This window comes from Sorex fumeus, unplaced genomic scaffold (genome assembly GCF_029834395.1).
Source record: "Sorex fumeus unplaced genomic scaffold, SorFum_2.1 ptg000024l, whole genome shotgun sequence".
NCBI lineage: Eukaryota > Metazoa > Chordata > Mammalia > Eulipotyphla > Soricidae > Sorex > Sorex fumeus.
This window is the reverse complement of record NW_026606081.1, coordinates 14,114,867-14,128,670: the sequence shown is the minus strand read 5'-3', so window position 1 is coordinate 14,128,670 and position 13,804 is coordinate 14,114,867. Positions and strand designations below refer to the sequence as shown.

At 42.7% G+C, this 13,804-nt stretch overlaps 1 protein-coding gene across 2 annotated transcripts in view; it reads left to right on the top strand.

Moving 5' to 3' along the window:
- The window catches only part of TRMT9B (tRNA methyltransferase 9B (putative)), a 55,435-nt gene that overhangs the window by 25,565 nt on the left and 16,066 nt on the right, over positions 1-13,804 (top strand). For both annotated transcript variants that reach the window (XM_056114107.1, XM_056114108.1), the window contains exon 2: positions 6,422-6,619. The gene's annotated coding sequence lies outside the window, so the exon portion shown is untranslated. The remainder of the gene's footprint in view (positions 1-6,421; positions 6,620-13,804) is intronic.

Genomic DNA, 13,804 nt, shown 5'->3' with positions numbered 1-13,804 from the left:
GGCTGGAGCGGATACTTCAGAGGGGTGTGCCAGAGTGGAAAATACCTCACAGTCAATCAGAAGCCACAGGTCACAAGCCAGCTGCGGGGGACCCATGATTGCCTGGCAACTCTGCAGGAACAGGAAGCAACCAGAAAGGAGCATGTGCCCTGGGCCTCTGTGGGCAACTAGAGGCTGCCGTCTGGTGCTCCCTGTCGCCTGGCCGGCACCCCCCTCAACACAGAACAGTGGCGAGAGTGGACCGTATCTGTGGAACCACAGGCACAGACAGTCCCAAATACTTGGTGACAAAGTACTCTGAACTGTGGCTCCCCGTGCAGGTCCTGCAGAGGCAGAGGTTAACACCTGTTGTTTAAAAATACTGGATTAAGGCTGGAGCGATGGAGCAGTGGGTAAGGTGTTTGCATTACATGCCTGATGACCCAAGTTCTATCCCCGGCATCCCATTTGGTCCCCCAAGCACCGCTAGGAGTTATTTCTGAGTACAGAGCCAGGAGTAACCCCCGAATATCACTGGGTGTGAACCTCCCCCTACAAAAATAATGTATTGAAATATACAAATGCTCCAGGCCTGTTTCCAAGGCCCAGGGGCCCACCCCCACCAAGCAGTAGTCCAGCACCAGTGGGTGTCTGCTGACTGCACTCGTGTCTTCCTCTCTCCACACACAGGTGGAGGGCAGAGTCTGACAAAGGTGGGCTTTGCCTGCAAAGCCCACTTCACATTCCTCTTGTGGAGCCTGTGTTCCTGATGAGCGTGTTAGAACGACAAGTTCCAGGAAGCCCCACCTCGGGTTCAGCGGACTTGGTAGAGCAGCTCCCAAGCCTCAGAGAAGCACTTGCATGGCCTGATTGTCACAGAGAAAGGAAAACCCAGAGGAGCAGGGCCAGGAAGAGATGCTGAGACAGGGCTGAGGAGGGGCCAGAGTTACCACGCCCCTGTCCCAAGGGCACTTTCCTCAGATCTCCAAGTGTTCACCTGTGTGGAAGCTTTGAAGTTTCTAGAAAGACTCCAGTACAAAGGAACAGCTGATTAAATCATTGGTCTCTGGTGATTAATTTAACCTCCCAACCATCAACCATTTCCTCCCCGAAGGTCTGGAAGATTTCTTGAGAGAGATGTTTGTGGTGTTCTCTCTCTCTCTCTCTCTCTCTCTCTCTCTCTCTCCCTCCCTCACTCACTCACTCCCTCCCCCACTCCCTCTCTCTCTTTCTCTCACTCACTCTCCTCTGCCTCTGTCTCTCTCTCTCTTACACACACACACACACACAGACACAGACACACAGACACACACACACACACACACACACACACACACCCCTTGTGAGAAGACAGGGAGATCTTCCATTCTCAAGTCCAGCCTCATGGCTCAAGGGACCTACACAGACAAGTTCCATGTGTGCCACCATCTGTGGTGAAGATGCAGTGCGGTATTAAGCCCGAAAACACTGAAGCCTGGCAGGAGCAGCCGGTGGCTGACTGGGAGCTACCAGCACGTCGCGCGGCTGGGACAGTGGGGAGGATGTTCCTGGGACCTGATATGGGTTGAAGAGACAGCGGGTGCTGGAGAGGTGAGGAGCAGGCGAGTGATGCGCAGTGCAGGCAAAAGCAGAAGGGCCAGCTGCTGGGAGAACTCTCAGGAAAAGGGGGTGGGACAGTGCCCATCCACATCACAATGTCAGAAAACCACAGGTGAGAGGTGAGCAGTAATGAGGGTCTGCCATGATGCAGTGGGTGAGTGATGGTGGGCCCCCCACCCTGAGCAAAAGAGAAATGGGAAGAGGCCGGAGTCGGCTCCAGGCCCAGAGAGGGCTGACTTGATGCATGTCGTGAACAATCCGGACTTCTTTAGCTCCTTGCCTCTCTGCCAGCACTCCCCCACCCGCAGCCCCCTGGCAGCCCCTGCATCTGCAGACAGTTGAAGTAGCTAGTGTGTGAGGAAAGAGGGGAACAAGTAGGACAAAAAGCCCCTCCACACCCATTTCCCGCCCACCTCCTTTCCCTGCAGCAGGCCAGAGTAAAGGATGAGAGATGGGCATTGAATTCCTTTGGGGGTATTACTTTTAACTTTCAACTGGTTTTATAGCAGAGTGGGACTATGAAGAGTGTCGAAAGCAGACCAGAGAAAGCCTTGAGCATGGTTGGGTGGGTGTGGTCCCCAAACAAAACCAAACAAATGACAACTTAGCATTTCTAAAACCCACAACTCACTCAAAATGTTTTCTTAAGTGATTCTGCTGCCTTTGGTGGGGCATAACATTTAGGGATGATAACTACCTAAGATTTCCATATCTGTCACATATAATGAGAGGCATTGTGGGATGGAGAGGTGAGGAGGCAGATGTAGTCATTATCCAGAAGTGGCTGAGACTCAGGGGGAAGGAAATCAACTTAAATACAATGAGCTCCAGGGATTTCCTTCACCACGATACTGAGTTTTGTTGTTACTTCATCTTGCTTTGTGTTTGTTTTGTTTTGTTGCTGGATAAATGAGATAGGCTGCAAAATAACGTGATTAGCATAAGTCTGGCAGAATGTAAACTTGGCTGTACTAGAACACCTTCAATCCCCTCCGTCTGCCTGGGTTGGAACTGTGATTCCCCGGAGGGATGGAACCCCTGGAATGTGCACCCATGTTGATAAACTCAGCATGCGCTCAACTCAGTATCCTCTTGCCTCCTCTTGCCTGAGTGTCTTTTTTAGAATTTTCATTTTTCCTTTGATCTTTGCCTTCCAGATTCCACAATCTGTAATTCGACCAGCATATAACCCATCTTTATTTGATGTAGACTCAGTGAGACGGGAGCAGGAATACGATGGTCTAGAGTGGGGTGAATTTACCAGAAACCCCTGTTGTGTCCTACCCACCAGAAACCCCTCTTCAGTGGGAAAATTGTAGGGCCTGCAAGGAAACCATTTCCCTCATCAGGCAAAGAAGGCAAGACAGGACCTAGCTTTGACAGAAGATGATTGCTGAGCCTGGAATTCCAGCAGTTTGGCATTTCACAGGTTCAAATTTGGAAACTGATTTTTCCACTGCCTTCAGCCCTGGGTCTTGAGTTAAGAATGAAGTGGTGGAATTTGGTTTTTTGTCCTTAAGCTCTGCAGATGCCTCTTAAGCTCTTGAACTCCTTGTGTCCTTCCTCCCTCTCTGGGGCAAGACCAGTGTTGACTGTCTGCAGCCTTACTACACCAGGATCACAGACAACTAACTGAATTTGCATTTTGCCTCTGGATACCACTGCCTGCCAGATTCACACTCAGGAATATTAGGCTGCTTTTTAGAATCTTTATCTTTCTCCAGATGGCCTGGACTATGGTAATGATCAACACCATTAAAAAAAATTAATCAACATTTGGAGCGATAGCACAGCGGGTAGGGCGTTTGCCTTACAAGCGGCCAACAAGGCTGACCCGAGTTCGATTCCTTCGCCCCTCTCGGAGAGCCTGGCAAGCTACCGAGAGTATTCGATATGCCAGACACAGTAACAATAAAGTCTCCAATGGAGACGTTACTAGGCTCGCTTGAGCAAATCGACGATCAACGGGAGGGCCTTTAATCTAACACAACAGAAATTAATTCTGGGCTTTAAAAAAATCCATTTTCCTATAGAAGCTTCCTCCTGAGCAATCATTGAAAAGTAAAATGACAGAGGACTCCTCCTCCTTTAACCTGCAAATTCTCTTTCTTAGAAGGAAGGATGGGTAGAGTGCTTCTTCAGCCTTTTCTGATATCAGAACCACCTTCTGACAAATTGTTATTTCAGGGATCTTATTGCCCTTATCTCAGTACAGAGAGCCAGCTTTGTCAAACTGATACCAGCAGCACATATCCGGGGAAAAGCTGAGTGTTCTATTTTCATTTTTCTGAAAACTCATATTCAGTTTTCTTCTTCTTTTAAGATAATCTCTAATCTACAAAATCAAAATTAATTCCAACAACAATGAATACAGTCCCATTACTGCCTGTGGGGGAACAACCTCTGATAACTGACCTCCTCATCATTGTGGTACTGCCAGCCTTTCTCCTTTTTTTTTTTCCCTTTTTTGTATTTTCCAACCTCACAGCTGTCCCTGTAAACCTAAGGGCCCACCCAGACTCAGCAGGAGCACATTCTTCACCAGGTTTTAGATGACCTCCATTTCCTTTATTTAGAATTTGCTGATAATGTCCCCCGCTTATCCTCAAGGAGGATTATGATACTGTGATAATGTCCTACGATGATAATGTCCTCTTCCTAAAGGAAGTCAACTAAGAAAGATAAACCTCGAACTTTTCCAGAAGATAATGTGATCTAGGGGGCATATTTGAGCCACCTCCTCTTCTAGACACTCTCTTCCCTCCCCTCTCCTCGCCGGCTATATAGTTCACCACGGGCATGCTGGAATCTCATTCTCTGCTCTCAGATCCTGCCTTTGGCACTTACTAGTGATGGAACCTTCTTTCTGATCTCAGGTTTAGGGCTTTAAAATGGAGAAAACTGTACTTTCTATTTCAGGTTCTTGTGAAGACTCAATTACTTAGTATTTCTGAGGGCCCCCCTGAGACATTCTACGAGTGAAGCATCCCTGCTCTGACCCTACAGCAGTGGGGGGCGCCTCAGCCAGAAGGATCTTTCAGAGGAGCCCTGTGGTACCAGATCAAGCAGGACAGTTACATTCACAGCATGCACCTATCTCCTGTACTAGCTCTCTGGCCAGAGTTATATAAACACTTACAACAGAACCTGATGATAATAAATAAGGAGCGATAGCACAGCAGGTAGGGCGTTTGCCTTGCACGCGGCCAACATGGCCAACCCGAGTTCAATTCCTCTGCCCCTCTTGGAGAGCCTGGCAAGCTACCCTCCCCCGCATGGCAAAGCCTGGCAAGCTATGCCAAACACAGTAACTAGTCTCACAGTGGAGACATTACTGGGCCTGCTCGAGCAAATCGATGATCAATGGGAGTTTTTTGCCTGTAGGATTGTTTTCCAGTCTTTGACTCTGAACCTGTGTTTGCTTTGACTACTGAGATGTGTTTCTTGCAGGCAGCAGAATGTTGGGTTCAATTTTCTAATCCATCCTGCCACTCTGTGTCTTTTAATTGGTGAGTTTAGCCCATTGACGTTGAGAGAGATTATTATTATGGGGTTTTGTCCCATTTTTCTGTTGAAATTTGGTATATTTGAGGGGCCTGTCTTGTCTTAAAGTAGCCCATTTAATTGTTCTTGTAACCATGGTTTTGAGACTATGAAGTTCCTGAGCTGTTGTTTGTCTGTGAAACTGTGTGTTGTTCCTTCTGTTATGAAAGAGAGTCTCACTGGGTAAAGTATTTTTGGTGAGGCATTTATTTCATTGAGTTTTTTCACTATATCCCACCACTGTTTTCGGGCCATGAGGGTTTCATCAGACAAATCAGCTGTGAATCTTAAGGATGCTCCTTTATAGGAAATTTCTTTCTTTGATCTTGCTACTTTCAGAATTTTGTCTCTATCTAAGGTTTTAGTAATTTTGATCAGGATGTGTCTTGGGGTATTTTTATTCGGATTTCCTCTAGTTGGTACCCTTTGGGCCTCCTGAATGTGGTTGCATGTTTTCTTCAGCTCTGGAAACATTGTAGCAATGATGTCTTTGACAGTTTCTTCTTCATCAGGGTTTTCTTCCTGTCCCTCTGGGACTCCAATAATTCTTATATTACTCCTCTTGGCTTCATCACTATCTTCTCTTGCCATCTTTTCCCGAATTATGAGTCTCTTTTCCATTTTCTGCTCTTTTCTGGAGAGTGTCTGAACTTCATCTTCAAGCTCACTGATTCTGTCCTCAGCAGCTGTTACTCTGTTGCTGAGGCCAACCACTGAGTTTTTCAATTCGGCTACCAGGTTTTTCAGGTCTGACATTTCCGTTTCTAATTTTGTTTACATTTTCCTCATTTCTACCTTCAAATCCTCTTGTCTTTTATTGGCATTGCTCTCTGTTGTTTCTTTTAGCTCCCTAAGCATCCTCCCTAAGCACCCTTCTAAATTCCTTGTCAGAGAGGTTGTCTAGCGCTTCAATACTGTTGGTGTCTTCTGGGCTAGCCTCTTCAATCAGTAAGCTTGGTGGGCTTCTGTGTTGCTGTACCATTGTGACCTGTGTGGCTTAGACCTTCACACTCACTGTTACTATTCTGCTTGAGATGCAGAATGAATTGAGATAGACTTAATGAATTACAGGCTAATGTGTTTCTGGTTATTAAGCTAACCTAGTGAAAGTTCCATCTAAGAGGGTAACTTATGGTTCCTATGAAATATGTAGAGGAAGCATAACTCGTGGCCATAGCACCGGGAAGGGGCCCTGCCACCAGAAGGTACCTGGATGAATGAGGAGAGGGTGCCTGGAAAAGTTCCAAGTGAATTTTTTTATGTAAAATGACATATTTTATTTGCTTTTATTTCCTAATAGGGTCTGTGCTCCTTTCAGTGACTCATGCAAAGTGGTTCATCATGCGAAGGAGCTCGCTATGTTTCATTTCCCCTCTACTACCTTTCACTTACATTCCATACAGGAAGATGTCAAAAACAACAGCTACTCTTGGATCGTGAGTGGCAACAGGCGTGATTCACAAAGAAGTGATTTGCCTGTAACCACAAGATGACTCAGGTTAGTTGCTTTCAGATATTACTGAAAGTCAAATTATATGAGCTTTGGGGCACAATGCATGTTCAGCACTAAACAGAATAACAAATTAAGTTTACTTATTTTTTTACTTAGATGATAAAAATTAGGGTCAGAATGGTTAAAACAAAGAGATTTCAGGGACTGGATCACCAGGAACTGAAAGATGTGGTCCAGGCTCAGATTCTTTCCAAGCTGAAGAATTCCCACTCAAAGTGTGTTCCTTCACTCAGAACATGCCTTGTTAAAGTTGCCTTCTTCTTATCATTCTCATCTTGACCATTAAGATGACAATATTGAGGGCCAGAGCGATAGCACAGCTGTAGGGCATTTGCCTTGCACGCAACCCCTGGCATCCTGTATGGTCCCTGAGCACTGCCAGGGGTAATTCCTGAGTGCAGAGCCTGGAGAGTAACCCCTGAGCATCGCTGGGTGTGACCCAAAAAGGAAAAAAAAATTCTCTGTTTTGTGTTTGAAATGAGTATCTGAAGGAGCCAGAAAAATAGCTTGTTGGGCAGGAGGACATGTTTTGCATTCAGGAAGCCCAGAATTGATCCCTAGCACCTGAAGTGACCCTTAAGCACTGAGCTGGGAGTGACACCTGAGCACTACTGGTGAGGCTCAAAAAGAAAACAAATGAGTGCCCCAAATAAATCAGACATAATTGGCCAGTGACCAAACTTTGATAAAATATTACTCTGTGTGTGTGTGTGTGTATGTGTGTGTGTGTGTATACAGGACCATGGTGGAAGGAGCATAAAATACCAAAGTCCAAAAACAGACAGACAGGCACATATATATACACGTATATATGTATATGTATAATATAGCACTGCACTGTCCTCCCATTGTTCATCGATTAGCTTGAGCGGGCCCAGTAACATCTCCATTGTGAGACTTGTTGTTACTGTGTTTGGCATATCAAATACGTAATGGGTAGCTTGCCAGGCTTTGCCATGCGGGTGAGATACTCTCGGTAGCTTGCCAGGCTCTCTAAGAGAGGCGGAGAAATTGAACCCGAGTCGGCCAGGTTTGCCTCGTGCAAGGCAAATGCCCTATCCACTGGGCTATCGCTCCAGCCCTGTATAATTAAGCTTTAAAAAAATAAGCTTAATTTGTTATACTATATTCTTTCTCTCTTTATATTTTCTGAAACTATAACAATGCAATAGAAATTTATTTTATTCCAAAAAAAAAAAGGAATTTGAAAATAGTCCTAAGTTAAAATAACAAGAACAGGGCTGGAGTGATAGCACAGCAGATAGGGCATTTGCCTTGCATGTGGCCCACCCGGATTCCATTCCCAGCATCCCATATGGTTCCCCGAGCACCGCCAGGAGTAATTCCTGAGTGCAGAGCCAGGAGTAACCCCTGAGTATTGCTGGGTGTGACCCCCCCAAAATAAATAAATAAATAAATAAATAAAATAAGAATATAGTTAGTAATTTTTTTGAGAGTATAGTACTTTTCCAGGACTCTTGATTTTCCCTCAGTTCATATACTTTTCTATTTTGAGCCATATGCAAGGGAAGCACTCTACCCTCTGTACTTTCTCCAGTGCCAAGGTTCATTTTTCCTATAATGTTATTTAAACACATTTATTGATTTTTTTCATTTGAATAATCCATTGTTGAGAGTGATGTTTTTACATCCCCTATTTATTACTGTATCATTGTTCATATCTCATTTTGTGCTTAATATATTTTACTGTTCTGATGTTGGATACATAAATATTTACAAATATTATATGAAGTGACTCCTTTACCATTATATAATGTCCTTCTTTGACTCTTTTGACAATTTTCAGCTTAAAGTCTATTTTATCTAAAATATATATAACTATCCTTGCCTCATATTGTTTGCCATTTGCTTAAAATGTCTTTCCACGCCTTTACTTTCTGCCTGTGTAGTTAGTTTGTTTGCACTATTTCAGCAGATCTTGTTGTTTTATCCTTTCAGGAAAACACTTATAATAATATTATCTATAGACAATTAAGTGTGACTATTGACATTTTATATATTGTTTTCTGATGGTTTTTAAACCTTTGTTCCTTGTTTCATCATTACTGTCTGTTATCTGATTTTTTTGGTGATAACAGTGAAGTATAACAACACTAAATAGCAGCACTGCTTAACTTGAAGGATAGTTATTTGAGATGTGAAAGGATAATTTAAAAATGTTCTTTAATAACAGAAAACAGGGAATGTTATTGATATTTAAGGTTATCAGAGAAGTACAGCAGACTCAAAGCTAGCACTGTAAAATGAACAGGCTTATTGGAGCTGAATGGCACAGAGTTTCTGCCTAGACCCCAGACAGAGATGAGAACTAGAAGGCCACACACTGTATTTTCTGTCTCTCTCCTCCACTGTCTTTATAAAACATCACAGTGTTTTAACCTGCTTTTCTAACTAGAGTAACATTTGTTTTATATACTATCTTTATCTCCCTCAGTTCATCCATATGTTCATGGATAAAAAGGATTCCTAAAATAGACCCCAAATGACCACAGTCTGCAATCATTCATGTGGTCAGACAGTCCTTCCGATCAGATTCTCAAGATGAAATTAGCCATATTCATGGGCGAGTTCCCTGTAGATCTGGTTTTCATATGGACTTGAAACCCAGTATTTGGAACTCATGGAAAGAAAGATCTAGAGTAAGAAGTGGATTCTCTGAAATCAGCAGTGACCATTCTCTAAGACTCCTTTTGGATGTGGAGTTAAAATGTTTAGTCTCATACTTTAAAGAATTTTTTCAGACTTCTTACAAATTGAGTACATAAATCATGCTTCTTAGATAATAACTTTTTTAAAATGACATGAATTGGCCAGAGAGATAGTACAAAGTGTAAGGCACTTGCCTTGTATGCAGCCAACTCTGGTTCAATTTTCAGTGCCATATGTGAGTCACTGAGTACCTCTATGGATCACTCTGGAGCACAGAACCAGGCCCCCTTTAAAAAAAAAGACCCTAAGTGAATAAAGGCTATTCAGAGAAAATAATTCTCTTGTTTGGAGGACTTCAATGGATCAGAAACTAAATTCCTGTTTCCCAAAGTTTATTCTTCAAATTATTATTTCCTGAGAAGACAAGAGGTAGTTATTGGGGGAAAAAAAGTGTATAATAGACTCAGTAATTTGAAATAAAACAGATTTAACAGATCATTTAGGAGCCAGAAGGATAGTTAAACAGATGGAGTTCATGCTTTGCATGCGGCTTCAACCCCTAGTACATGATCCCTGATCTGAGAGTAGCCCCTGAAATGGTTAGGTAGGGCCCAACAACAACAACAACAACAACAACAAAAACAAAGTTAGTTAAGACACTTCCTTCAGCATTTCCCATACCTGTATAATTCTGGTATATATTTTGAATCTCAGAGAAGAGATAGAGTATGAGCTTTTGGCTGCTGACCTATTTTATTTAGAGGATATTATATACCTAAAAATTTTTAGGAAAGATGAAGTCATGACATTTACATACAAGTGGTACAACATGGAAAGTATCATGCTAAGCGAAATGAGTCAGAAAGAGAGGGATAGACATAGAAAGATTGCATTCATCTGGGGGACATAAAGTAACAAAATATGAGATTAATACCCAAGAATAGCTGAGATCAGCACCAGGAGGATTACTCCATAGCTTAGAGGCCAGCCGGGTATCCTAGAGGAAAGGGCAGTTCAGATAGAGAAGGGAGCACCAAATAAAGGATGTTTGGAGGATCCTCCCAGGAGGGGAGATGCATGTCGAAAGTGGACTATGGACTGAACATGTTTGCCACTCAATGCCTCTTTTGCAGACCACAACACCCAAAAGGAGAGAGAGAACACAGGGGATTGCCCTGCCACAGAGGCGGGGGGGATGGGGGGATGGGGGTGGGGGGGATATTATCTATGGTGGTGGAAAATGGGCACTGGTAGAGGGATGGGTATCTGATCATTGTATAATCGAAACCCAAGCACAAAAAATTGTAAATCTACAACTGTACCTCATGGTGTTTCACTAATAAAAAAAGAAGAAAAAAATTTGACAGAACACAGATTGGGAATCCCAACTAAAATAAACCAAGTCACATTTGCTTCCCTTGAACCCTGCATTTGTACTGATATTAATAGCTAACCACATAACCAACTTCACAAGACCTTAGTTCATATATATATAATTTCTTTGGAAAATGTTGCTGAAACTTAGATCCAAAGAATTTTAAAAAATGTCATATTTAGACATCTCCAACTCTGAACTCAATAAATCACCTTAACTCTAAAATATAATAGATACTATGATTAGAAGTAGTCACAATACTATAACACTGTTGTGACAACAGTCACAAATGGACTAGTCACAAACACTGTTAGAAATATCACTTTTAAGTTACTTCATTGAGTTGGGATGTAGTTCAGCACTGGGTGCACCAGCTTTGTCTGTGTGAAGCCCTGGATTCAGTCTCTGGCACCACAAAACTAAATAATAATAATAATAATAATAATAATAATAATAATAATAATAAGTGACCTGGTTATAATAAAGACCCAGAAATTTGAGGACTGAACAAAAGATCTCCAATGTTTGCTTTTCAGAAAATACAAGTTCTGAACTTAGAGTTGCAGCAAAATTGGAGGGAACTGAGTTTATATCTACAAAAAGTATCCTGCCCACACGGCAGAGTCTGGCAAACTTCCCGTGTCATACTCAATATGCCAAATACCAGTAACAGTGATGGGTCTCATCCTCCTAATCCTGAAAGAGCATTGAAATGGCTCTTTTAAAACCTCAGGGCTAGGTAGAAGGAGACGTTACTGGTGCCTGCTCGAGACAATCGACGAACAACAGGATGATTGTGATCGTGATCGTGAGTTTATATCTATTACCACTTAACATCAGCCAAGCGATAAAATAACATTTACTCATTCTGGCATTCTCTTAATTATATTGCCCAATTGATTCCTTAAGGAGAAAAATTTTAATAGACTTAAGTCTACTGAGATTTTTATTAAAAATAGAAGCACTTAGCTGGTTCTTCTTGTGTGTAGGCAGTGATAGCCAGCCATATGTTTCCTTTTTAAATATTAGTGGAGGGTGCAACATCAGCTGTTTCAGTTTGTGTGGAAGTTTTGTCAGACCTCACGTTTGCCAGGTTTTTGGTTGATTTTGTTTTTGAGTCTGTGGGAAGGTCCATAGTAACTTAGGGCAGCCTACTGATCATTTGTGTTCTTAAGAATAAATCCAGAGAAGCTCTTCCTTGCAGGAGAAGGAAGGATGGATTAGAATGTTATTATTTGGCATTAATTATAGTAATACTTATTGGTTGCAAGAGCCATAAAAGAATTGGATGCTAAAATTGGTGGCTAAGAGTGGGAGAAATAGGAGATTATAGTATCTCTCCACAAAAATAAGTAACGAATGGGGAAGGATAAAATACTTGATAATGGAGTAACTCATGAGATATCATCTTACCCAGAAGTATTCCCAGAATACTTCTAGCAATTTTGGGTTAGCCAGGACAGAAAGACTATCCAGTTAAATACCTTCTCTTGCCACACTCTCATCTGCAAGATGTTGAATATACAGTCCTCTCCCTGACCACACACAAAAAGAGGTCCTTCTTCTTATAAAGCCAGTCACTCTCTATACTTAGACTGAGATCCTGTTCTGATTTTGAGTGTGCATTTTCTTTTATTTTTGTTTTGGGGCAATACTCAGCTGTGCTCAGGACTTACTTCTGGCTCTGTGCTCAGGGATCACTCCTAGTGGGGCCCAGGGTAACATATGTGGTGCTGGGGATTGAATCTAGATCACCCAGGTGCAAAGTAAGTGCTCTAGTTGCTATACTATCTCTCCAGCCCCTTGTGTGTGTTTTCTGAGGGTCTGCTCTGTACTATTTATTGGGGAAGTATGGTGAGAAAAAATGTTAGGTATAGGTTAGGACAGATTAGAAATAGCACTTTGCCTTCCCAAGAAACCAAAAACTGATCATATATGCTATAAGCTCCTTTGAAGAAGTCTAAGATATGAAGCAACAGTCATCTTTTTAATGTGACATAATTTAATTGAAGGGGAAGGTATTGAAAACTCTCTTCTCTCTCTCTCTCTCTCTCTCTCTCACACACACACACACACACACACACACAAGCACACACCCAAAAAATACTTTAATACTTCACAAAAATATTGTTGAACAATTTAGGCAAGACATGTGCACCTTTTAAGGCTAGACTGATAGTATAGGACAGCGGGTAGAGTGTTTGCCTTATAGAAGCTGGGTTTGTTCTCTAGCATCCCATAAGGTTTCTCCTTACCCTCTGAGGTCACCAGGAGTAATCCATGAGTGTAGAGCCAGGAGTAAGCCCTGAGTACCACTGTTGTGGCTCCCCAACTGAAAAAGAGTAAAGCACCTCTTGGTGGGGATCTGATGGAGAAGGATCCCTCACACACTGTTGGTGGGAATGTTGTCTGGATCAGCCTCCATGGAAAACAGTATGGAGGTCTAGAGCGCTAGGACAGTGGGTAGGGCACCTGCCTCACATGCAGCTGACCAGGATCTACAACACCACATATGATCTCCCAAGCCTCACCATGAGTAATCCCTGAGTGCAGAACCAGGAGTAAGTCCTGAAAATCAACAGGTGAGGCCCCCAAACAAAACACACCAACCAACCAAATAAAACAGTATGGACATTTCTCAAAAAAAAAAAATTGAATCGAGCTTCCATCAGACCCAGTGATTTCTCTTCTTGGCATCTATGACCAAGCGCCCCAAAACCAATTAGAAAAGACATTTCCACTCCTATGTTCATGAAACACTATTCACAATAGCCAAAATACTACACACACGCACACACACACACAAACACACATTGGAATGACATTCAACTATAAGAAAGGATAAGATCCTCCAGTTCACTGAAACTTAGATGGAATTGAAAGTGTTGTGATGAGATGACTGAAAGGGAGGAGGACAGATACCAAACATGTAGAATATCAAGGAAGACAGGAAGCGCATAAAATCTAGCCAATGATAACAAACCCTGGACAAGACTATGCCTATACATCTGAGTCTGCTGAATTGAGGGGGGGTGAAGGAAGGGACTAGAGGCAGGAGAGGAGGGGCTAGATATGGTAGTAGCATTTTACTCCATAAACATTAAAGTTAACATAAGTACCTGTCA